Source organism: Lepus europaeus, chromosome 1, assembly GCF_033115175.1.
Source record: "Lepus europaeus isolate LE1 chromosome 1, mLepTim1.pri, whole genome shotgun sequence".
Classification (NCBI taxonomy): domain Eukaryota; kingdom Metazoa; phylum Chordata; class Mammalia; order Lagomorpha; family Leporidae; genus Lepus; species Lepus europaeus.
In genome coordinates this window covers 46,091,920-46,115,156 of record NC_084827.1, presented here as the reverse complement: position 1 = coordinate 46,115,156, position 23,237 = coordinate 46,091,920, and the positions used below count along the sequence as shown (strand labels likewise).

At 48.5% G+C, this 23,237-nt stretch overlaps 1 protein-coding gene across 8 annotated transcripts in view; it reads left to right on the top strand.

The window, feature by feature from the left end:
- ATXN7L1 (ataxin 7 like 1) overlaps positions 1 to 23,237 on the top strand; it is a 282,673-nt gene that overhangs the window by 175,639 nt on the left and 83,797 nt on the right. The window contains exon 1 of one of the 8 annotated variants that reach the window (XM_062216027.1): positions 18,287 to 18,304. The exons of 6 other annotated variants lie outside the window; for them this stretch is intronic. The gene's annotated coding sequence lies outside the window, so the exon portion shown is untranslated. Of the gene's footprint in view, positions 1 to 18,286; positions 18,305 to 18,540; positions 18,792 to 23,237 lie in introns of those variants that run through there. One more of the 8 variants, XM_062215957.1, reaches the window with a different exon arrangement.

Genomic DNA, 23,237 nt, shown 5'->3' with positions numbered 1-23,237 from the left:
GGGAGCCTAAATGAAGCTCCTGGCTCCTGGCTGCAGCCTGGCCCAACCCTGGCTGTTTCGGCTCTCTGGGAAGTGAACCAGCAAATGTTGCTGTGGATTTGTTCTGAGAGGAGGAGTGTGGTGGGGGCAAGAGGCACAGAGTCACCACACAGACACCAGGAGTCAGGTGAAAGCAGGCCAGAGGTGAGCAGCCCACAGACTCATTTATTTCAGTTGGTACAGCAGCTTATATAGCCAAGGCAGCCAGTCCAGTCAAGGGGCGGTTTATGTCCTAACCAATCACACTCTGTTGCTAAGCAGGCTACATTGCCAGGTGGGTTCTGAAGCCATTCCTGAGTAACTGATGCTTGCTTGCCAGCGGCCATCTTGGCATGGCCTTCTCATTCCACCACACAGCAGATGGAAGATCTCTGTCTATCCCTCTTTGTCTGTGACTCTAACTTTCAAAGATAAATAAATAAATCTTTCTTTTAAAAAATCCTAGTTTCCTACATTCACAAATGAATAGCACTACACTTTCTTTTTTAAAAAATGAATTTCTTGCCGGCGCCGCAGCTCACTAGGCTAATCCTCCACCTGCAGCACCAGCGCACCGGGTTCTAGTCCTGGTCGGGGCACCAGATTCTGTCCTGGTCGCTCCTCTTCCAGTCCAGCTCTCTGCTGTGGCCCGGGAGGGCAGTGGAGGATGGCCCAAGTGCTTGGGCCCTGCACCCACATGGGAGACCAGGAGGAAGCACCTGGCTCCTGGCTTTGGATCTGCACAGCGTGCTGGCCATAGCAGCCATGTGGGGGGTGAACCAATGGAAGGAAAACCTTTCCCTCTGTCTCTCTCTCTCACTGTCTAACTCTGCCTGTAAAAACAAAGATGAATTTCTTTTGAGAGACACAGAGATATTGAAAAATCTGCCATCCACTGGTTCAATTACCAATTGCCCACAACAGCAGGGTTGGGCCAGGCCAAAGCTGGAAGCCGAAACCTCAATCTGGGTCACTCATTTGGCTGACAGGGACCTAACTGCTGAGCCATCATCTGCTGCCTCCCAGAATTCACATTAGCAGGAAGCTGGAGTCAGAACAGAGCTGGGACTCAAACCCAAGCACTCCAAAATGGGATGCCAGCAGTGCCTCACCTGCTAGGCTAACTGCCCACCCCTCTACTCCACCTTCTTTTAATGGGGCGAAAATAGCTCCCTGGGTGACCAGTAAGACTTACCTTATCATCACCCACAGAAACTCCTCTAGGAGGAGCCATACTCTGCCCACTACACTTGAGGAAGAGAAAGTTACATTGAGGAAGAACAGAGAGGAAGAGAGCCCTGGCTGTTGCTGGAATTTGGAGAGCAAACTAGTGTGGAAGATCTCTTTCTCTCTGTGCCTGTCTCTCCATCTCTGTGCCTTTCAAACAAAAGGAAAATACTGTAAAAAATAAAAATTTTTTAAAAAGCCAAGTGTGAATGTCTTGTAGAATTACAGTGCCTGGAAATGAGACCTTTTGAAATCATTGCATCTAATTCCCCATTTAAAGACGAGGATGTTGGCTCTCAAGAAGTTAGTACTTTGCATAAAACTCTGTGACTCTTGGATGCAGGGAGAAGACGGGGTCCAGGGCCTGCCTGCAATGCTGTACAGTCAGCTCCTCCTCCCCTTCCATGCCTTCCCTTTTCGCCAGAGCTGCTCTTTCCCCTTAGGTCAGAGCCAAAAGTCTGTGTACCCAGGCTGGCAGTGCTGACAACAGCAACCGCATATTTTATTCCTGTGCTTTATTTATTTATACCCAGCCTTGTTGCACAAGGATTTAAGGCTGCTTAAAAAGTTGCAAACAACAGAGCACAATAAAATAAATTTAAAACAAGGGAAAAAGATGAGACAAAGGAGTAAGTAGCTTCACTACAGCTTTGCCCATTGCCCTTCTGTGATGGGCTGTTGTGCTTCCAGCCACTAAATCAGAAAGGCAGGCGATGGTTTCTGTAACCCTCAACCCAGGCCTCCAGCAGATTTTCTCCTTGACTGCCTCTGGAGCCTCTCCCCCTTTGCAGTACACATACCCTTGAAGGTCCCTTTTGAGAAGCCTAGCAATTCTCTGGGTGAGGTTGTTTGCAGGCTGTGACCAGTGTAGGCATGCTGGAAAGGGGTGTCACTGGGTGGTACATGATGGTGCTTCTTTGAAAGCCAAGCCAGCAGAGAGAGCAAGTTCTTACCCAGAGCCTTCGAACCCGCAGGGCTGTCCAGAACTACTGACCTAGCGGCTCTTTGGTAGGGTCCCACGGGCCATGAAGGGTGCTCAGATGTGGTCAGGATTCAGAGCCAGGACCCAGGTCCTCCTCCACCCCACTCATTCTTGACCCCCTTTAAAAAAAAAAAGATTTATGTATTTGAAAATCAGAGTTATACAGAGAGAGAAGGAGAGGCAGAAAGAGAGGTCTTCCATCCACTGGCTCATTGCCCAAATGGCCACAATGGCTGGAGCAGTGCTGATCCAAAGCCAGGAGCCAGGAGCTTCTTCTAGGTCTCCCACGTGGGTACAAGGGCCCAAGCACTTGGGCCATCTTCTACTGCTTTCCCAGGCCATAGCAGAGAGATGGATTGGAAGTGGAACAACTGGGACTTAAACCGGTGCCCATTTGGGATGCCAGCACTGCATGCAGCAGCTTTACCCGCTATGCCACAGCTCCGGCCCTCTTGACCCCCTTTTGTTCCATGCTGACCTCTGTCCAAGCTCTGCTCTTGAGCCCAGCTTCGTTGCTGCCTTGACGTCTTCACTCAGGGAACTGATGCATCCTCCCCTTGCCCCCCACACAGACCTTTGTCGGATGTCCCACTCCATCAGGCCTACTCTCTCTGACTCCCTGGACTTTGTCCCTTGGAATCCACCCTCTGCTTGAGGTGGCCTCTATAGTTCCTGCCAGGATTCTCCTCCTGCAGCCCGAGTCCAAGCGAGCCCCGTCAGGAGTCCTAGCATTCACTGTGACTCTCCTAGAGATGCTGGGGAATGTGCTTTGGATGAGAGGTGATAACCCTCTGCAGTGCACAGGGACAGTCGCACCCAGTGAAGAATTATCCTACCTGAGACCCTGGGTTCATTCCTGCTGATAAACACTGATAACTGGGGAAAATATTGACAGTGGTATAGTAGTATCACAACAACCACTCTGCAGATTTCTTGGGTTATGCCCAAGAGTTTAGTGGGAGGAAATCACTAAATTCTTTTTATCTACACACTGTGGTCAGAAAGAATTACATTCTGAAGCATCGGACTATGCTGGGAATTGTTTATTTCATTAGGCCAGAGTCCCACATTCGGACCAAGCTTTGGTCAACTCAGGTCACATTTGGGACCTGCTAACTGCTCGACTTACAAGGACACCCAAAGTTGGTGTGAACCCCACCAGCTGCACGTGTGGCCTGTGGGCACTGGCAGATCGCCCTGCGCCTCACAAGGGATGTCAGTGGCTGGCACCACATCAGTGAGTGGGAAATGGCTGCATTTGGAGAATCTTCCCTGAGATTTTCTTCCTTTAACAGGCAAAAGAGCATTCGAAATTGTAATAGTCTAGTGCCTCTTAAAAAGAAAACTAGCTATGATGCTCTTAGGCCTAAAAGATAATTTTTAAACCCAGCAGCTAAGAGAAATAATTAAGATTAGCAAAACCTTAGACCACTGGAGACTGCTGCTCACTGCTTGCTGCATTTCCTCTTGTTTTACTGTGGATTGGCTGATTATTTCCTGATTGATTCATTCCTTCCTAACACTCTGAGTGCCTGCTCCATGCCAATACCAAGACAGAGTCCCTGCCTTGGGCTCTCTGTGGCATAGCAGAGGCAGGAGGTGAGTCTGTTGGTTGTGGTAGAGCCTGGGTCCTAAGAGGGATCTCAGAGTGAGTGGCTCAGCTGAGACATGCAGGGGGGTGGGGTGGCAGGGATCTTCCAGGTATTCCAGATGTGCTAGTGTTTGAACTGAGTCTTGGAAGAAAGCAAATAGTTAACCAAGGTGAAGACCAAAAGGGAGGCAGAGAATCCTAGGGAGAGAACAGTGTGCACCATGTCAAAGAGGCATAAAACACAAGGCTCTCAGTAGTCCCGGTTGGCAGGCATGGGGGAGAAGTTGGGAGGAGCGACTGCACCTAATGCCCTGGAGCCCAGAAGAGCCACTTGAGATTTCTGGAGACCAATCCTGCAGCTCAAAAACATAAGAGGGGCCAATGTTGTGGCTGGGTTAAGCTGCTGCTTCTGAAGCCAGCACTCTAGGTTGTAGTTTTGATTTGAGCCCCGGCTGCTCCAGTTCTGATCCAGCTTTCTGTTAATGTGCCTGAGAAGGCAGCTGAAGATGGTCCAAGTGTTTGGGCATGCCACCAATATGGGAGACCACAATGGAGTTCTTGGCTCCTGGCTTTGGGCTGGCCCAGCCATGGCTGTTGTGGCCATTTGGGAGCAAATTAAAGGATGGATGATCTCTGCCTCTTTCTCTCTTTCTCTCTTTCTCTCTCTCTCTCTCTCTCTCACTCTTTCTCTCTCTCTCTCTTTCTCTCTCTCTCTCCTTCCCTCTGCCAAATAAATAAATAAATAAATCTTTTTAAAAAAGTAAAAACATGGCCGGCACCGCGGCTCACTAGGCTAATCCTCCACCTTGTGGCACCAGCACACCGGGTTCTAGTCCTGGTCGGGGCGCCGGATTCTGTCCCGGTTGCCCCTCTTCCAGGCCAGCTCTCTGCTGTGGCCAGGGAGTGCAGTGGAGGATGGCCCAAGTCCTTGGGCCCTGCACCCCATGGGAGACCAGGAGAAGCACCTGGCTCCTGCCATCGGATCAGCGCGGTGCGCCGGCTGCAGCACGCCAGCCGCAGCGGCCATTGGAGGGTGAACCAACGGCAAAGGAAGACCTTTCTCTCTGTCTCTCTCTCTCTGTCCACTCTGCCTGTCCAAAAAAAAAAAAAAAAAGTAAAAACAGAGGTCATTAGACATCCCTCAAGGCCACATGTCAATCAAAATAATTAAAAGTAGAACTGGAAAGCTGGCTTACATTTTCAACGTCCACCCAGTTTCCACACCTCAAAAAAAGGGTTGTTTTTTTTTTATTATTATTTTGTGACTGCTTTTTTTTACTTCCATTTATTTATTGTTCTTTTTTTAACTTTTAACTTTTTTAAGGTGAACAAATTTCATGTATTTCATGTACAGATTTAGGAGCATGATGATACTCCCCCCACCTAGGCTTCCATCCTCCCTCCTCCTTCCTTTAGTTTTTGTTTTGTTTTTAGATTTATATATTTAAAAGTCAAAGTTACATAGAGAAGGAGAGGCACAGAGAGAGAGAGAGGTCTTCTATCCTCTGGTTCACTCCCCAAATGGCTGAAATGGCTGGAGCTGTGCCAATCCAAAGCCAGGAGTCAGGAGCTTCTTCCAGGTCTCCCACGTGAGTGCAGGGGCCCAAGGACTTGGGCCATCTTCTACTGCTTTCCCAGGCCATAGCAGAGAGCCAGATTGGAAGTAGAATAGCCAGGACTTGAACTGGCACCCATATGGGATGCCGGCATTGCAGGTGGCGGCTTTACCTGCTACTCCACAGCACCGGCCCCCTTCTTTCAGTTTTCACAATGATTTACTTTCAGTCTGCTTTACACTCATAAGATTAACCCTACACTGAGTAAAGAATTCAACAAATAGTAAGAAGAAAAAAACACTGTTCCTTAACAGTAGAGACAAGGGCTGTAAACAATCATCGAATCTCAAAATGTCAATTTCACTCCTATACATTACCTTCTAGGTTTTCTGTTAGTTACCCCAGATCAGGGAAGACATATGGTATTGGTCTTTTGGGGACTGGCTTATTTCACCAAAGTATAATGGTTTCTAGTTGTATCTAGTTTATTGCAAAAAAAAAAAAAAAAAAAACAATAGGATTTCATTCTCTTTTACAACTGAGTAGTATTCCATACTATCTATCTATCTGTATGTGCGATATATATATATATATATATATGATATATACACAGATGTATATCACAGTTTCTTTATCCAGTCATCAGTTGATGGACATCTGCGTTGATTCGGTATCTTAACTATTGTGAATGGTGCTGCAATAAACATGAGAGTACAGATAACTCTTTCAAATGCTGATTTCATTTCATTTGGATGAATTCCCATAGACCGCTTTTTTTTTTTTTTTTTTTTTTTAATTTTTGACAGGCAGAGTGGACAGTAGAGGGAGACAGAGAGAAAGGTCTTCCTTTTGCCGTTGGTTCACCCTCCAATGGCCGCCGCGGTAGGCGCGCTGCAGCCGGCACACCGCGCTGTTCTGATGGCAAGAGCCAGGTGCTTCTCCTGGTCTCCCATGGGGTGCAGGGCCCAAGAACCCCATAGACCGCTTTTGACAGAAGCTGGCATTGTGGTGCAGCAGGTTAAGCCACCACATGGGACACCCATATCTTATATCCGAGTGCTGTTTGGAGTCCCAGTTCCTCTGCTTCTGTTCCAACTTCCAGCTAATGCACCTGGGAGGCAGCAGATGATGGCCCAAGTACTTGGGCCCCTGCCACCCACAAGAGAGACCAGGAATGACTTCATGGCTCTTTGCTTTGGCCTGGCCTAGCCCCAAGCTGTTGCAGCCATTTGGGGAGTGAACCAGAGATGAAACAACAATTTCTCTCTCTCTTTCTCCCTCCTACCTTATCAGTTGCTTTTCAAATAAACGAAAAGAGCTTTTGATTAAATAAGGTAAAGTTCCAAAAAGATGTGTGCAATAGCTATGAAGCAGATCCTCAGTCTCTGCAAGACAGAGCCCCCATGAATTCCGGGTAGCACAGAGCTGGAGAGAGTGCTCGGGTTTGGAGAATGACAGACCTGAATTCAAGTCCTGGTTTTACTGACCCGTCGGCCTCTGGACCTTGGTCTCCCCCTCTGAACCAGTCTCATTATCAAGAAGGTAAAATGATAGAATCGCAGTGGGTTCATTACTAGCTTAGTGTTTATTAATTTTTAAAGCACCAAGTCTAGGGCAGGCAATAAGTTCCGGTCTGTGAGAATCAGTTATCATTAATGGATTACAGTTAAGATTCTAGAAATGATGGAATTCGTATTCCTTTGCTTTATTCCTTCAGTAAATATGTTACACATGTTCTATAGGCAGGCACTTGGCAAGGCTTAGGGAGCAGGGTAGTGAGGAAAACAGAGCCCATCTCTGCCTTCATGAAGCCCATAATCTGGGCAAGAGGAAGGAACAGGGTACCAAGGGCCACTTCTGAGATCTACCCCTTCCAGATTCACTTCCTGCCATGGTTGTTGAAGACTAACCCAAGGTGGTCGGGCCAGGTAAAACTCGGGTTCTTTTTGCTGGGGAAACTTGTCCGCATAGAAGGTTCTAGAAGATTGGGGTAGTTCAGGTTGGCTTCCTCTCTGCAACCTTGCTACCAGCTTGTAATGAATGTGAATGCTACATTGAATTCTGGCACAGATCCAAGTGTTTGTCAAGCCAGTGCTTATCAGCAAGGAGGGACAAAACTCTATAAAGTTCAGCCTCCTCTTCTGTGAAGTATTAATAGCCACAGCTGGCATGTAGGGTTCACTCAGTATGCAAGAATACTCCAAAGAGAGGATGCTGTTTCCCCAAACCAGCTTTGTGCTCTCAGAGACCACCCTGATTCACTGACGGAACACAAGGAGCCTGGAGGGCCAGGGCCGTCCCCAGGGAAAAGGGACAGGCCTGGCTAGGTGAGAGTGCTCTGTTTATGCAAAGATGAGAAATAGCTCAAGAAGTTTTTGGCCAGGCCACATGTCTTGAGTATCTTTAATTTTACCAGTGAAAACTCATTTCTCTTGTTCATTATGCTTATTCACATTTTACCCATAAAACCCATTTTTAAAGTTCATAATGTTGGTCAAAATACAGGTAGCAGAAAAACTTAAAGAATCCACTTGTTGAGGGGCCAGTAGTTTTGGAACAATGGGTTAAGCCACCGTTTGCAATCTGGCATCCCACATGGTTGTGGTGATTCCAGTCCGTGCTGTTCTGCTTCCAATCCAGCTTCCTGCTAATGTGCCTGAGAAAGCAGCAGAAGTTGGCCCAAGTAGTTGGGCCCCAGCCACCCGACTGGGAGACTAGATACAGTTCCTGGCTCCCAGCTCCTGGCTTTGGCCTGGCCCAGACCTGGCTGTTGTGGCCATTTGAGAAACAAACTAGTAGATAGAAGATATCTCTCTCTGTGTCTCCTCATCTCTTTCTGTCACTCTGCCTTTCAAGTAAACAAATAAACAAATCATAAATAAGTCTTGAATTTTAAAAAGTTACTTGGAGTGTGGCCTTCTTTAATTGTTATTAGTTGTCCAATCTAAACACTTAATATTCTTTTTTTCTATAATTTTTATAAGATTTATTTATTTGAGAGACGGAGCAATATGGACACATACACACACATACAGAATGAGAGAGAGAGAGATCTTCTATCCACTGATTTAATCCCCAAATGGCCGCAACAGCCAGTTCTGAGCCAGGCTGGAGCCAGGAACTCCAGTCTAGTCTCCCACATGAATAGCAGGGGCCCAAGAACCAGAGCCATTATCTGCTGCCTCCCAGGCTCATTAGCAGGAAGCCGGATCTGAAACACAGCAACCAGGACTTGAACTGGCACTCCAGTATGGAATACAGATGTCACAAGCAGCCACTTAACCCTCTATGCCACAATGTTGACCTCTTTTAAAAATAATTTCTTGATGTTTATTTTCTTTTCATCTACTTGAAATGCAGTGGGAAATAGAGAGAAAGATACCTTGCATCTGCTAATCTGTTCCCCAAACGCCTCCAACTGCCAGAACTGGTCCAAGCTGAAGCCATGGGGTAGCAGGGACCCAAACACTTGACCCTTCATCTGCTATATCTCAGGTGCATCAGCATGAAGCCGGATCAGAAGCAGAGTAAACAGGACTCAAACCAGCACTCCGATGTGGGATGTGGGCATCCTAAGTGGCAGCTTAGCCCTCTGCAGCACAGCACCTTCTCCCTACACTTTGTATTCCTTTTTTCTTTTTTAAAAATTATTTATTTAAAAGGCAGTGACAGAGAGAGAGATCTTCCATCCAATTCCCACAGCAGTTGGGGCTAGGTCAGGTCAAAGCCAGGTCTCCCATATGGGTGGCAGAGACCCCAGTACTTGAAACATCAGCTGCTATTCTCATACGTATTAGCAGGAAGCTGGATCAGAAATTGTGGAACTGGGGCTTGAACCAGCACACTGATATAGGATTCAAGCATCTCGAGTGTAGCTTAACCCTCTGAGCCACAATGCCAGCCCCAGACTGTATTCTTGATAGCATGGAAGCTGATGACCCCAAGAGGTGAATCCTAAGCTAACTGTTCCATACACAACAAAACACAAGTTACACTCAAGTACTTTTTATTTATTTATTTGTACCTATTTTTTCATACTCCAGTATTTCAAATTAATGTGGTAACCCTTGTCCCATTTTTCTTTTCTTTTGTGTGTGTGTGTGTGTTTAAGATTTATTTACTTATTTGAAAGGCAGCGTTACAGAGAGGCAGAGACACACACACACAGAGAGAGAGAGAGAGAGAGAGAGAGAGAGAGAGAGAGAGAGAGAGAGAAAGGTCTTCCATCCTCTGGTTCACTCCCTAAATGGCCACAATGGCTGGAGCTTTACCAATCCAAAGCCAGTAACCAGGAGCTTCCTCTGGGTCTCCCACACAGGTGCAGGGGCCCAAGGACCTGGGCCATCTTCTAATGCTTTCCCAGACCATTAGCAGGGAACTAGATGCGAAGTGGAGCAGCCAGGACACGAACTGGTGCCCATATGGGATGCCAGCACCAGCTACACCATAGCACCACTCCTTTCCTCCTTTTTTTTTCTCTACTGCTTTGCCTCCACAAATCACAGTTTCCTCATCAGTAATCTTAGAATAATACACTCATTTGCCCTCCCTCCCTGCTCAGTTTTGGGTGAGACTCTGGTTATCCCATGGTTGTGATTTGTGAGGAGAGCAGCACTAACAAAACATGGGGGATTTTCCTGCCCTTAAACTTGAGTAGTTTCCTGCTTGAACTGATCTGGCTTGGGAGAAAATCAGATCCGGAACAGAGATCACACGAGCTCTGTGGCGTGTTGTCCTGGACACTGAGGAGGCCCAGAGCTGCTTCTCCGAGGATGTTACTAGCAAAGCCCTTGCTCGGGGTTTTCCTGTCTCCTTAATCCATCAGAGACAAGAACATGGCCATTAGAAGTCAAACTGTAAGCCAGTCCTTAGCCGTAAAACACATTAATGTAAACATTTCCCAAGAAGGATTCATATGAGTGGAACTCTGGAAAATTTGAGAAGACAGGGATAGAGTGGGGTGCAAATGGGATGGTGCTCCAAGCAGAGAGACTGTTTTGTGTAATAGTGTGGCATTTTATTTTTTCAAAGTGAGAATTGCTTTTATTGTTAAACTAACGCATTGCAAAAACTGCCCAAATTTCATAAAATCAGAAAATCAAAACCATCACTTCCAAATCAGATTTTCCAATCTTTTTTCTGTGCATCAGTGTCTATGTTTTGTGCCTGTGTGTTTATATGCAAATGTTTTTAAAAATTAAAGTGGAATATTATCATAGATGTTGCTTCGAAACCTTTCTTTCTCATCTAAATTATTGTGGACATATATTTCAATAAAAACAGATCTGTATTTCCCTAGAATTCCATTAAATAGATGTGCTGATAATTTTTTAAATATTTATTTATTTGATAGGCAGAGTTACAAAGAGGCAGAGAGAGAGAGATCTTCCACCCTTTGGCTCACCCCCCAGATGGCCACAGTGTCTGGAACTCGTGCTAATAAATTAACCAGTGCCTGACTGCTTGTTGTTTGGGTGGTTGAAGAACACATTACCCACCTCTTTCCCTGTAGTTTTTAAAAATCACACCACCACCACCACCACCTCCCCACACACACACACACACTTGACTGACAGTCTTTTTCAAAACTCTACAGGAGCTTTCCTATGTTAATAGTCGTTTCTGTCTTTAGGTGAAAGGCCTTAGGCCAGTTGAACTGTAGACTAGGAGGAGCAGAAAGTGACAGGGCAAAGGGCGGCCAGGGGTGGAGAGTTCAATCCTGCCTCCTTGCAAGCTGCCTGCAGGAGTATACACTGCTCCAGGAGTAACCTCACCCACTGGAGCCCAGGGACCCTCAGCTGTCATTCGCCCAGCATCACGGCTGCCTGGAGCCTTTCAGATTCTACAGTCCTGCCAGACCAAACCCCAATCATCCAAACACTCCTTTCAAATGAGAGAAAGTTGTGGGTACTTGCAAGTGTTTGCGGGTGGAGATTCATTAACATTTCAATATTGTGACCTCCACCATTGAGGAAAACACCTTGAAACCGAGCCTGGAGCCCTGTGCAGCTGGGAGAGGCACCGAGTCACTGCACCTCAGTTAGCTCCACACTGTAGTCAGGAGGGCGCCTTCCAGCTTTGCTTGGGAAACAACTTACTCTCCATTTATGTGCAATACTAGCCAGCCCAATGAACGGTCTGATTTCCAAGCTGGGGGAATTAGAACTCTAAGGAGGACCATGGAGTGAAAAGAAGCGACACCAGACTTCAGGAAAGTAAATTGAAAGGCAGAAAGTAGGGAAGTGGAGCCCTGTTTTGTGCAGGGGACAAGAGCCCTGCAAACTTTCTCAGTGTTTGCAACCTGCAGGTGCCTCCTTGAGGGGGCAGCCGATTTAGTGAGTCTTGACCAACACCTGAGGTAATGAAAGAGCCCAGAAGAGAAGGGAAGGGAAGAGAGGAAGGCAAAGAGAGGCAAGAACAAGAAATTAAAGAGGGGAGGGGAAGGCAAACATCAGAGTGCTTTTGAGGTAAGAAGGGTATTATCCCTTGGAACTTTGTGCAGTGTGAAATTCTAGAGTGAATCAGGGCAAGCGTTCGGCCTAGTTGTCGAGACTCCCTGGTGGCACAGTGGACTAGGCCACCACCTGCAATGCCTGCATCCCACATGGGCATCGATTCAAGTCCCTGCTAATGCACCTGCGAAAGCGGCAGAGGATAGCCGAAGTGCTTGTGCCCCTGCCACCCACATGGGAGACCCAGATGGAGCTTCTGCTCCTGGCTTCAGCATGGCCCAGCTGTGGCTCTTGTGGCCATTTGTGGCCTCTCCCTGTAACTCTGCCTTTCAAATAAATAAACAATCTTTAATAATAATAAAGACTCCAGTTAGGTTGTCTACATCCCACATTAGAGTAGATACCTGGGTTCAGTCCACAGCTTCACTGCTGATTCCAGCTTCCCAGTACCTTGGAAGCAACTATGATGGCTCAGTGATTAGGTTCCTGCCCATGTGGGAGACCTGGACTGAGTACCTGGCTCCAGGCTCCAGCCTGGCCCAACCCAGCTGTTGTGTGCATTTGGAAAGTGAACCAGTGAATGGGACCACTCACTGACTCTCTCACTCTCTCCCTCTCAAATACATAAAAATTTTAAATGAACTATGTTCTAAAGGTTTGAATGCTACAGTTGTAGACTCTGAAGTCATCCACAGTTTTACAGCAATGAAGACCCATGACGCTGACTTTTTTTTTCTTTCTTTCTAATATTTATTTATTTATTTGAAAGACAGAGGGACAGAGAGAGAGAGAGGGAGGGATCTTCCACTCACTGGTTCACTCCCCAAATGGACAACATGGCTTGGTCTGGTCCAGGGTGAAACCAGGAGCAAGGAACTCCATCTGGGTCTCCCACATGGATGGCAGGGTGCAAGTACTTGAGCCATTTTCTGCTACTTTCCCAGGAGTATTAGCAGGGAGCTGGACCAGTAGTAGAGCACTGGAATAAAGCAGCCAGGACTCAAACTGGTGCTTACATTGAAAGCCAGCATCACTAGTGGTGGCTTAACCCATTGTGCAAGCCCCAGTGCTGTGGGCAGCGCCAGCCCCAGCACTGAGCTTAAGTTATAGAAAGAGGATCTGATAAAATTCAGAGTACGCTGTTTAAGAAGCCCAGGAGCCGTGGAGTGAAGCTCTCCTGGTCGATTTCCTGTTCTATAGTAGCCATGCATGTTTTAGCGTTCCAGTGCTTAAATTGTAAATGGAAAGCTTTTCTGCCTTCTCCCTAAGGTGAACTACAGACAGACAACTGTTTTTGAACTCCAATTTTTACACATACTTCATATAAAGATGTTCACTTTCCAGATATAGCTAATAAGGTAGCCTTTTTTTATTTGGAATTCAGATTGAAACAGACTTCATTCATTCATTCAATGCATTGACCTACAATGAAAGATGAGACTCAGAAGGGGCCTATGAGGCACTTCAACCCAGGGGTCTCAATACCTGCCAACTCACATTCACTGATTTCCACCATGAAGTAATTTTTCAACCATTGTGAAGTACTGGCTTAGGCTGGTTGAAATCAGTACTCTACAGAAAAATCCAGACTATGTGCAGAACTGACCCCCTATGTGCAGAACTGACCCTGTGACGTCAGTTACAGCAGTTCAGGTTGTGGATCCGCATCGCAAAGCAGTAGAGCCAAAAGCTAGTCACAGGTGTATCAGGCACACGGGCTTAGTGTCCGTGAACCCAGGTACAGAACAAAAGGAAAGGGTGTTGAGCCAAGCGTGGGTACCGACTGAAGGCAAGCCTGCAGCTGAGAGTAGCCACCAAGGCTGACCGCGTGCTTTGGCTCTCCATCTCCTGCAGCTCAGGCCTCCATCCTTTCTTGGCTTCATCCTCTTTGTGACCAATTTTGCAAACATCCAGACCATTCTGAAAAGCCCATACTGGTCCCTGGCCAGCTTCTTCCTTGGGGTGTGTTGCTCTGATGCAGTTCCCTTGGCTGAGATGAGTTCATGTGTCTGGAGTATGGGGCCAGGACCCAGTTGTGTCTCCATCAATGCTGCATCCTCCAGGGCTGAATGTACAGCGCTCAGCAGCATCTCCCAGGCGCCCTTCTCTGTCTGCATGAGCAAAGCAGTGTTGGTCTGGTCTGTGGCTGAACCGCCTTTGCTAAGCACACCGGTAACTGATTACAACACATTCCTGATACTGTTCCATCTGATGGCCATGTCTCATGAAGTTCCAGCAGTTCTGCTTTTAAACAGCTCACCCTGTCTTCCCTAAATGTTCATACGCTGGTGCTTGTCGTCAGATCATTTTTAAAAGGGTCTGTATGCTGTGAAGAGTCACGGGCTACCTGAAATATTCTGCTCACTTCATGTCTTAGAAGCAGATGACATGCCTGCCAAGATGGGCTGATTTACGCAGTGCCGTATTCTTTCAGGCAGTGTGGGTGCAAGTGTCATATGCTTACCAAAGCAGCCTTAAATAGCCCCTCAGCGTGCGTGTTTACAAGCAGCAAGAGGCAACATCTAGACGTCCTGTCCAGCCTCAGAGTGCATGCAGTCAGCAGGAGCACAGAGATTTGATGACTTTTCATGCCTAGGGTGCTTGAGTGACAGTCACCCTAACGTCCATCTTGACCCTCAGCTTCCCTGGCCCTTGGATCTGTGTGTGTGTGTGTGTGTGTTGTTTTCAGGGAAAAAGACAGGGCAGTGATAGATTCCCAACAAGGTGGCAGAATATTCTAGAGCATCCTAATCATCACTTCCTGATAGGCTCCCCTCCTGCATTCCATCATGAAGTGGTGGCATCTCTAATCATGGCCTTGAGTCTGCAGTTCCCAACTAACGGCTCTGTTCACCCCTCCAAATCTGCTGGCCATCTGCAGTCACCCACATCCATGTCCCTGCAGAGGGAATGACCAAAAACTGCCAAGAACGTGCTCAGGTGTATCATATAACAGTGATATCATCCCCATTCAAGTGCTGACGTAAAGAAGGGAACATGGCCATGGGGACTTGCACTGGGTCCAGCATTTTCAGCAACCTGTGTTGCAAATGAACTCAGCCAAGGCACATGAGAAGAGACCACCCCCCCACCACTCCCCTTCCTCCACCAAGCCCAGCAGAACTACAGCAGGTCAGATCCCTTACACACACACACACACACACATGCACCGTGCGTGCTGCATGCCTTGAGCATACAGGCCACCTAACGTACAGTCTGGCAGGTCTCCTGGGACATTCTGCTCCGTCTGCTGCTCGGAGTAGGACTGGGTGAGAAGCCAGGGGCTGGCCTGTGAGTGAATCGATCAGATCAGAGGACAGGGTGCGCACTTGGCGGAGGTGGTTGCTTTCCACTGACATAGCTGTTCTGGAGCGCAGGTGTCCAGCACTCACTCCACGGCAAGGACAGGAAGGCTCCTCTCGGGGCGGATGCAGAAAACCAGGAGAGACGCCATGCTTTTACAAGCGGGCGACTTCGCTGACCTTTTAGTACCATCATTCTGTTTTCTAGAAACATGATAGAGGTAAGCAAGGAGGGCTGGGCCCGGAGTTGGGAGACCTGGTGCTGTTTATGGTTTGCCCAGTGGCCCTGCCAAATCACGTAGCCTCTCCAAGTCTGTTTACTTGTCTAGGAAAATGGGAAAAGTAAAGCTCACCCCTTTTAAAGTGCTTTGCTAATAATAAAACCCTGTACCCAGCAAGTCATTGTTTGTGGGGCTAAGACCTAGGACTGGACATTTGAAAGCTTTCCTGACCACATGACCTTGGAAAAGTCACAAGTTCCCCTGAGCCTCGGTTTTCCTTCTTTGTCAAATGGGGATGATAAGGGGCCAGCATTGTGGCACAGTAAATTAAGCTGCTGCCTTCAATGCCAGTATCCCATATGGACACCAGTTCTAGGCTGGGCTGCTTCCAATCCAGCTCCCTGCTGATGTGCTTGGGACAGCAGCAGAAAATGGCCCAAGCCCTTGGGCCCCTGAAGCCACGTGGGAAACCAGGATGAATCTCCTGGCTTTTACTTGGCCCAGCCCTGGCCATTGCAGTCATTTGGGGGAGAGAACCAATGGATAGAAGATATCTCTGTCTCTCTCTAACTCTGCCTTTCAAATAAATAAAATATAAAGCAGATCTTTAAAATTTTTCTTGAATTTATAAAAAAATGGGGGTGGGTGCTGACACTGTGGTGTAGTGGATAAAGCCACTGCCTGCAGTGCTGGCATCCCATATGGGTGCTGGTTCCCATCCTGGCTGCTCCACTTCCAATCCAGCTCTCTGCTGTGGCCTGGGGAGGCAGTAGAAGATGGCCCAAGTCCTTGGGCCCCTGCACCAGCCTGCAAGACCTGGAAGAGGCTCCTGGCTCCTGGCTTTGGTTTGGCACAGCTCCAGCCATTGCAGCCATCTGGGGAGTGGACCAGCGGATGGAAGACCTCTCTCTCTCTCTCTCTCTCTCTCTGCCTCTCTGTAACTCTGCCTTTCAAATAAATAAATCTTTTTTTAAAAAAAAAAATGGGGATGATAACAGCAGCTCTTCCCATCTCACAGGATGTTTCTGAGAACCCAGTAATACAGTGTGCTAAAATGAGACATACAAACAGTACAGGCTTTTTAGTTTTGTTTGTTTTGAGAGGCAGGCACACAGAGCTCCTACCTGTTGGTTCACTCCCCCAAATGCCAAATGCCCACAAGTGGGAGCTAGGAACTCAGTCCAAGTCTCCCACATAGGTGGCAGGATCCCCAACTACTTGGTCCATCAACACCGCCTCCCTGTGTCTGCATTAGTAGGAAGCTGGAGTCAGGAGCCTGGAATCAAAAGCAGGCGCTCTGATGTGGGACACAGGCCTCTTAACCACCAAGTCAACCCCCAACCAAACCCCAACAGTGGAATTCTAAGTGTGAGGCTGTTCTGAGGCTGTTAAAGTGGCCCCCATGAGGCAAGAGCTGGTTGTGGACTCACAGCATGGGAAGTGAGCCTTCTCTCGCGCTGCATCCCTCTGCCTTCCTCCTCTCCCCACCCCACACCTGCTTCCCCCTCTTCTCCTTCCTTTATCCCAGACTCTCAGAGCAGCCCGTGTGATTCTGTCAGTGACCTCTCTGTGTGGCAACTGCTGCATTTCACTCTAGGGGGCTCCGTTTCAGATCCCAGTGAAATAATGTCTACAATGTGCAGAGAAATGTGGGCTCCTTTGGGAGGAAAGGGGCAGCCACTGTGTGGGTTCAAATTCACCACCATACCCCTGGTGACCCCTGAAGCCAGAGGAGCGACTTTCTCTCTCCAGGATAAGCATGCATCTGGCACATGGTTACAGTGGTTTCTTCAAACAACCTGTTTCTACTTAATCATTAATTTACCCAACTCTCATTGAGTGGGGAAGGGGAAACATTTTAGTCATTGTAAGGCTGCCACAAAACACACCAAACACCAGAGTAAGGGAAAGCGTTTATTGGGAGAAACCTGATTGACTGGAGGGAAGGGGCGAAGAAGGAAAAAGAGGAAGAAGGAGAACGTAAGAGAGAGATCCAGAGACAGAGAGACAGAGATCAGGAGATGGAGAGAAAGAGAGCCACATGTTCAGGAGCAGGTCCTTTTAAAACTTGGGGCGGGGGGGGGGGGGGGGGGGCAGGGAAGTAGGAGCAGCAAATCCCATTAGGATGGGGGTGGGGCTGACGATGGTAGTTGGGCCATATGGCCACCTGGCTTCCAGGAATGGCAGCGGGGGCTAGAGCCTAGGATGGTGTTAAGACTGCTCCATTTTACTAACAGTCATTAAATCAGATCGGTAGATGAAAAGATATAGATAGATAGGGTAGATTGGGCACTAGGTTTAAGAACATCCAGGACAGAATATTTCTCACTCTTACATCTACCTCCCAGTTCTCACAGGATTTCACATTCTCAAATCCTCAGAGAACTCTACATTTTTCACTTAGCTAATTGTCTGGATTCTAAGAAATGGAAAACTTTGCTTGATAACCAATTCAAGTGTCCATTTTCATCTTTCCAGGTGGAAAGAATTTATTTGCTGTAGCCAGTATGGCAGCAAGCAGAGACTCCGGTCCAGATCAGGGTGAAAGCTGGTCCCCTTTCCTAGGATTCTGTCCAGCAGGGTCAGTAAACGGCCTGGGGACGCTGTCCCCTACCCCCAGGCCAGATTCTGGAGGATTGCGGTGTGTCTCAGTGGCCCCGCCACACGCTGAGAGGGGACTTGGAATTCCTTTCTTGCGTCTACAGAAACTCAATTCAGTAACGTCCCTTTTTTCTCCTACGGGCTTTTCACCACTTCCAAATTCCCGCACTGCTGCTGTCACCCTCTGGTTTGCAAATCTCTTGTCAATTTCTTAGTAAAAGATGCAACGAGGAAGCACTCATTGCCTCCTGCTAATAAACGCAGCGTGTCATGTGACACCCCCTCCCCCGCACCCCACCAATAAAGCAGCTTGACGTGGGTCCTTTATCTGCCAACCTCTACATTTCCTTCAAGGTGGTAATCTTTTTGCTTTTGTTATTTAAGTTCTTTTTTTATTCTAATTGTTACCCAGTTGCTTCGGGGCTCGCATAAACAGTTAACAAAAACACTCGCACGAGGCAGCCGTTTCGCTTTCTGAGCCTGTTGTTCTTGGCACTGGGTCAGTTCTGTGAACTTCTGGTGTCCAACTGGTAGGACCTGAAACTCTGTGTTTAACAAGTGCCTGTAGTCAAAACAGTTGGCGTGTGCAGGCGAGATAGCTGGTGGTGACTGCAGCTGGTCAGCCGTCGGGGTCGTGCACTGTGTAGAATACTGAATCACGTTGCTCTGCGTTGGAGCTTTGGTTGTTGTTGTTTGCTTGTTGCAATTTTTTTTTGTCCTTTGTAGATTTTTTTTCTTTTCTGCCATGGCATCCGTGCTAATGTGGATCGCTTCAGGTTCCAAAAGTACAGCATGTTTACAGTCGTCGTAGCATCAGATTAAGTTGGCAGCCTGAGTCTCTGTAAGTGGTTTTAGTTTACATTTCTTCTCCTAGCAGGATGTTTTGCATAATTTTGCTGATCCTCGGTTATTTATAGAGTTTTCTGAAGAAACGGGGATGCGTGAGAGTTTCGCTTCCAACTGTGGAAAGTGAAATCCGCGTCTGCACCGGGAGAGAGGGTGGCAAATGCGCGTGTGCCGCCGAGGGTTCTGGCAGCTCCTGGTGGTTCATTGCTGCCCCAGGTCACTAGATAACATCCCGGGAGCGGGAGTGGACCCTCCCAGCCGCCCCGCCGCCATCTGATACCGTGACGATTGTCTCAGGACGTGTTGTTTTGCTTGGTCTGTAGCAGAGGGAGTAAAATGAAAGTGATGATGCCATTTCCTGCGGGGCGGCCCGCGAGCGTGGGTGCACGGTTGGGTATTGTTAAGTTTGCAGCGGTTGTTTTGTCAAACTGAAAAGAGCAGTGTCATCTGACAGCCCGCCCTGAAGCGGGCCCGGGAGCTGGGAGCGGTTGGCAGAGTCCCTGGGAGACATGGGGAAGGGAGAGACACAGGAAAGCCGGCCCGGGGCTGTTTTTTTTAAGTTCATGTCCCCTCCTCTAGGTAGGTGACCGTGGTGCTCAGATGTTTATAACGTTTAGGAAATTGATAATCAACTGCAGGATGGCATGGAGCTAATGCAGTATCTGTGCGATTGTCTGGCCGTGCAGTAGCATCTTTGGGGACCCCTGTGCGTGCTTGAATGAGAGCTGAAACTGGGCACACGTGAGAACGCTGAGCCAGAATTAGCACTCTGTAACAGGGTTTCCCATAATATTTACTAGAACAGTTGGCTAAAAATTGCTCTGCTTGGCCCACTGAATGGCTGTGTAATTAAATCAGCCCTCGATGGCGTACCTTGAGCAGCGCCCCTCTCAGAGCCTACCGCTCCTGGAATTTGCATGGCTAAGTAGTGCGTTCATCAGCATAATGAGCTCGCAGTCCCAGTCTAATGGTCCAGGAGCACGCTGCAAATGAGACACTTCATCGTGCCTCGGGTTAAATATTTTAAACCAAACAAATCAAAAGAGAGGGAGACAAGGACAGACAGCTTAGGCTTTTCGGAAGATGTCATAGGGTACCTTGACCCCATGTCCTTGGGTGTCCCCAGCTCCCAGACAGGCCCAGACCCCTCTCACCCAGCATTGCCGAGTCACGCACAGATGAGGAGGGACAGTTGGAACGGAAATTTCCAAGGTAGTAAATGTGAACGCTGGACTGGGGCTGGCTGTGGTTGCAGCGGCTGAGTGGCCACAAGTGGCGTTCTCTGCTCCTCCGGGTGTCTCACATCTATATGAAAGGGTATTTTGGTTTCGTTTGATTTGGTTTTGTTTGGTTTGGTTTTTGTCTCCACTAACCTTGCAGAGAATAAAGATGAGGGTGTCTTTGACAGTCTAGAAGTGTGCCCTGTGCTTTCCCACATTGGCCTCATCGAGCTGGCTGGGGACAGGTCAAGCCCTTTGGTTCCAGCAGAAAAATACTGGAGGTGAGGTGGGGCATGCGCTATGGAGCTGGGAGCTAGAACTCCAGCCGGGGCATTGTCCCCTCAGCATGTGCTGGCTCCTGCCAGCTCCAAGCCCGTCCACAAGGGGCCAAGTGGTGGGGTAGGGTGTTGCTGCGAAGCTGGCCTAACAGCACTCCAGTCTGTCCCCATGGCCAGAGCTCTGGTTCCACTTTCCTCCCGTGGTTCAGTCAGTGAGGTTGGGACAGGGAGGCTCCAGGTTTGAGGTTTGTGTGCTTCTTGGCTGGCCATGGCTCTGCACTGTGTAAACACCCCCACGTGTAAATAAGCTCCTGGCCCGTGACTGAAGAGACAGGAAGAGGACCAGCAGGCCTTAGCTGGAGCTGGAAGGGTGGCTGCGAATCCTGAAAGTCCCTCAGTCATTCTCAGCCTAGGGCTTCTGCATTTGAACTGACTGCTCCAGCGCACCCTGCCATCCCTGGGAAAGTGGAGGCCCCTGACCATCTCCTTCTGCAAGTTCTTCCAGCCCCTGCAGTCAGGGCCTCCAGCTAGCTCTGGAAGGCCCTCTTGGCTCCTCCTGCCAGCGTGGAGAGCCCCGGGTCCTGTCTGCCCTTCCAAGGGTGATTGGCTTGGTGTGTCTGGGCCCCCGAGGAGCAGTAAGCATTTGAGTCTACCTCTTCTTTGGTCCCAGGGGAATGGTTCTGCTAACCCTACACTCAGTGGGAAGCCTAAGGCCTACCAAGAGCTGGGAGTGCAAAGATTGGGGTGGGGGCGGAACAGAGCACTAGGTGGAACCTGAAGGATAGGGATTTCCCAACCAAAGGCAGATGGTCACAGTTGCTTCAGCAAACCCGTGAGTCTGCTGGTGGCTGCCTCACTCTGCCGTTAGGCCTCTTGTCCCCTCTCTCTGGAATTACAGCAATCCCTTGCTGATTAATCAGAACTCATACAAGGAGTTGATCACTCCCTGCCTGCGGCCTGGGAGCTACTTAGGGCTGCCCTGTCCTTGTAGACTGCCTCAGCCCCAAGGCCCCAGGCGGCCAGTATTTGCCAGTGACCTGGAGTCATGAGATTGTCTTTGTCTTGGCTGTGCTACACTGTGAGAGGTGAGAGCAAGGAGGGAGGTGCTTTTGAACTGTGATGACAGCCAAGGTTAGGAGGCCCGTGTCCTCTGCCATCTATACTGTTTCTTTCTGATTTGGAAAACAGGAGTGGTTTTCAAGTAGACCGCCTGTGTTCATTTTCTAAGGCTGCCAGGACAAAATAAGACAGACTTGGGTGGCTTGAACAGCAGGTGTTTGTTTTCTCACAGTTCTGGAACCTGGAAGTCCAAGATCAAGGTGCTGGCAGGGTTGATTTCTCCTAAGGCTTCTACTCAGCTTCCAGGTGACTGCCCTGTTGCTGCCTTTCTTTAAGGTCAGCCAGCCATCTGTGTACTTGTGCCCCTGAGGTCTCTTCTTCTTCTTCTTCTTCTTCTTCTTTTTTTTTTTTTTTTTTTTTTTGGACATGCAGAGTGGACAGTGAGAGAGAGAGAGACAGAGAGAAAGGTCTTCCTTTTTGCCGTTGGTTCACCCTCCAATGGCCGCTGCAGCCGGCACATCTTGCTGATCCGAAGCCAGGAGCCAGGTGCTTCTCCTAGTCTCCCATGGGGTGCAGGGCCCAAGCACTTGGGCCATCCTCCACTGCCTTCCCGGGCCACAGCAGAGAGCTGGCCTGGAAGAAGGGCAACCAGGATAGAATCCGGCTCCCCAACCGGGACTAGAACCCGGTGTGCCCGCGCCACAAGGCAGAGGATTAGCCTGTTAAGCCACGGCGCCGGCCCTCTCTTCTTTTAATCAAGACACCAATCATATTGGATTAGGGCTCCATCCTAGTGGCCTCATTGTAACTTAATCACTTCTTCAAAGATGCCATCTTGGAACATGGTTACATTCTTAGGGATTAAGGAGTGAGATTTTTTAAAAAAAAAAGATTTTATTTTATTTATTTGAAAGAGTTAGAGAGGTAGAGACAGAGAGAGAGAGGGAAGTCTTCTATCCTCTGGTTCACTCCCCACATGGCCTCAATGGTCAGAGCTGCGCCAATTTGAAGTCAGAAGCCAGGAGCTTCTTCTGGGTCTCCCACGCAGATGCAGGGGCCCAAGGACTTGGGCCATCTTCTACTGCTTTCCCAGGCCATAGCAGAAAGCTGGATCAGAAGAGGAGCAGCCGGGACTAGAACTGGCGCCCATATGGGATGCTGGCACTTCAGGCCACGGCTTTACCCTGCTGTGCCACAGCACTGCCCCACCCCCCCTTTTTTTTAAAGGTTTATTTATTTGAAAAGCAGTATGAGAGAGTGAGAGTGAGAGAGATCTTCTATCCATTGGTTCACTCTGCAAATGGCTGCAACATCCTGGTCTGGGCCAGACCAAAGCCAGGATCCAGGAACTCCATCCAGGTCTCTCACATGGGTTTCAGGGGCCCAAGTGCTTGGCCCATCTTCTGCTGCCTTCCCAGGTGCATTAGCAGAAGTGGACCAGAAGTGGAGCAGCCAGGATTCCAACTAGCACTTTAATGTGGGATGCCAGTGCTGCAAACAGTAGCTTAACCTGCTGCATCACAACACCAGCCATACTTTAGAGTTTGAGGTGGATAGGCACACAGTCCAGCCTGTAACACCAGGCTCAGCTGAACGTGGCCACGCCTCTCCTTTAAGAAGCAGCATTTTAACCGCCAAGATGTAGAGATTCCTCTGAGTTTGTTCCTGCACTCATGAATTTATAGAGCCAGGCACCACCTCTGTGTGGGTGTGTGACCGAAGGAAACAAGATGAGAGAAAGACAGGTATCTATTTAAAGCTACATGGATAAGTCATCAGTGGCTGTGCAAGTCTAAGTTCGTTTTCGTGTGTTCTGTAATGATTCTGGAGTGACTTTAGCAGGGACAGTATTGTAAGTATTAAGGGACAGTGTTGTAAGTGTGG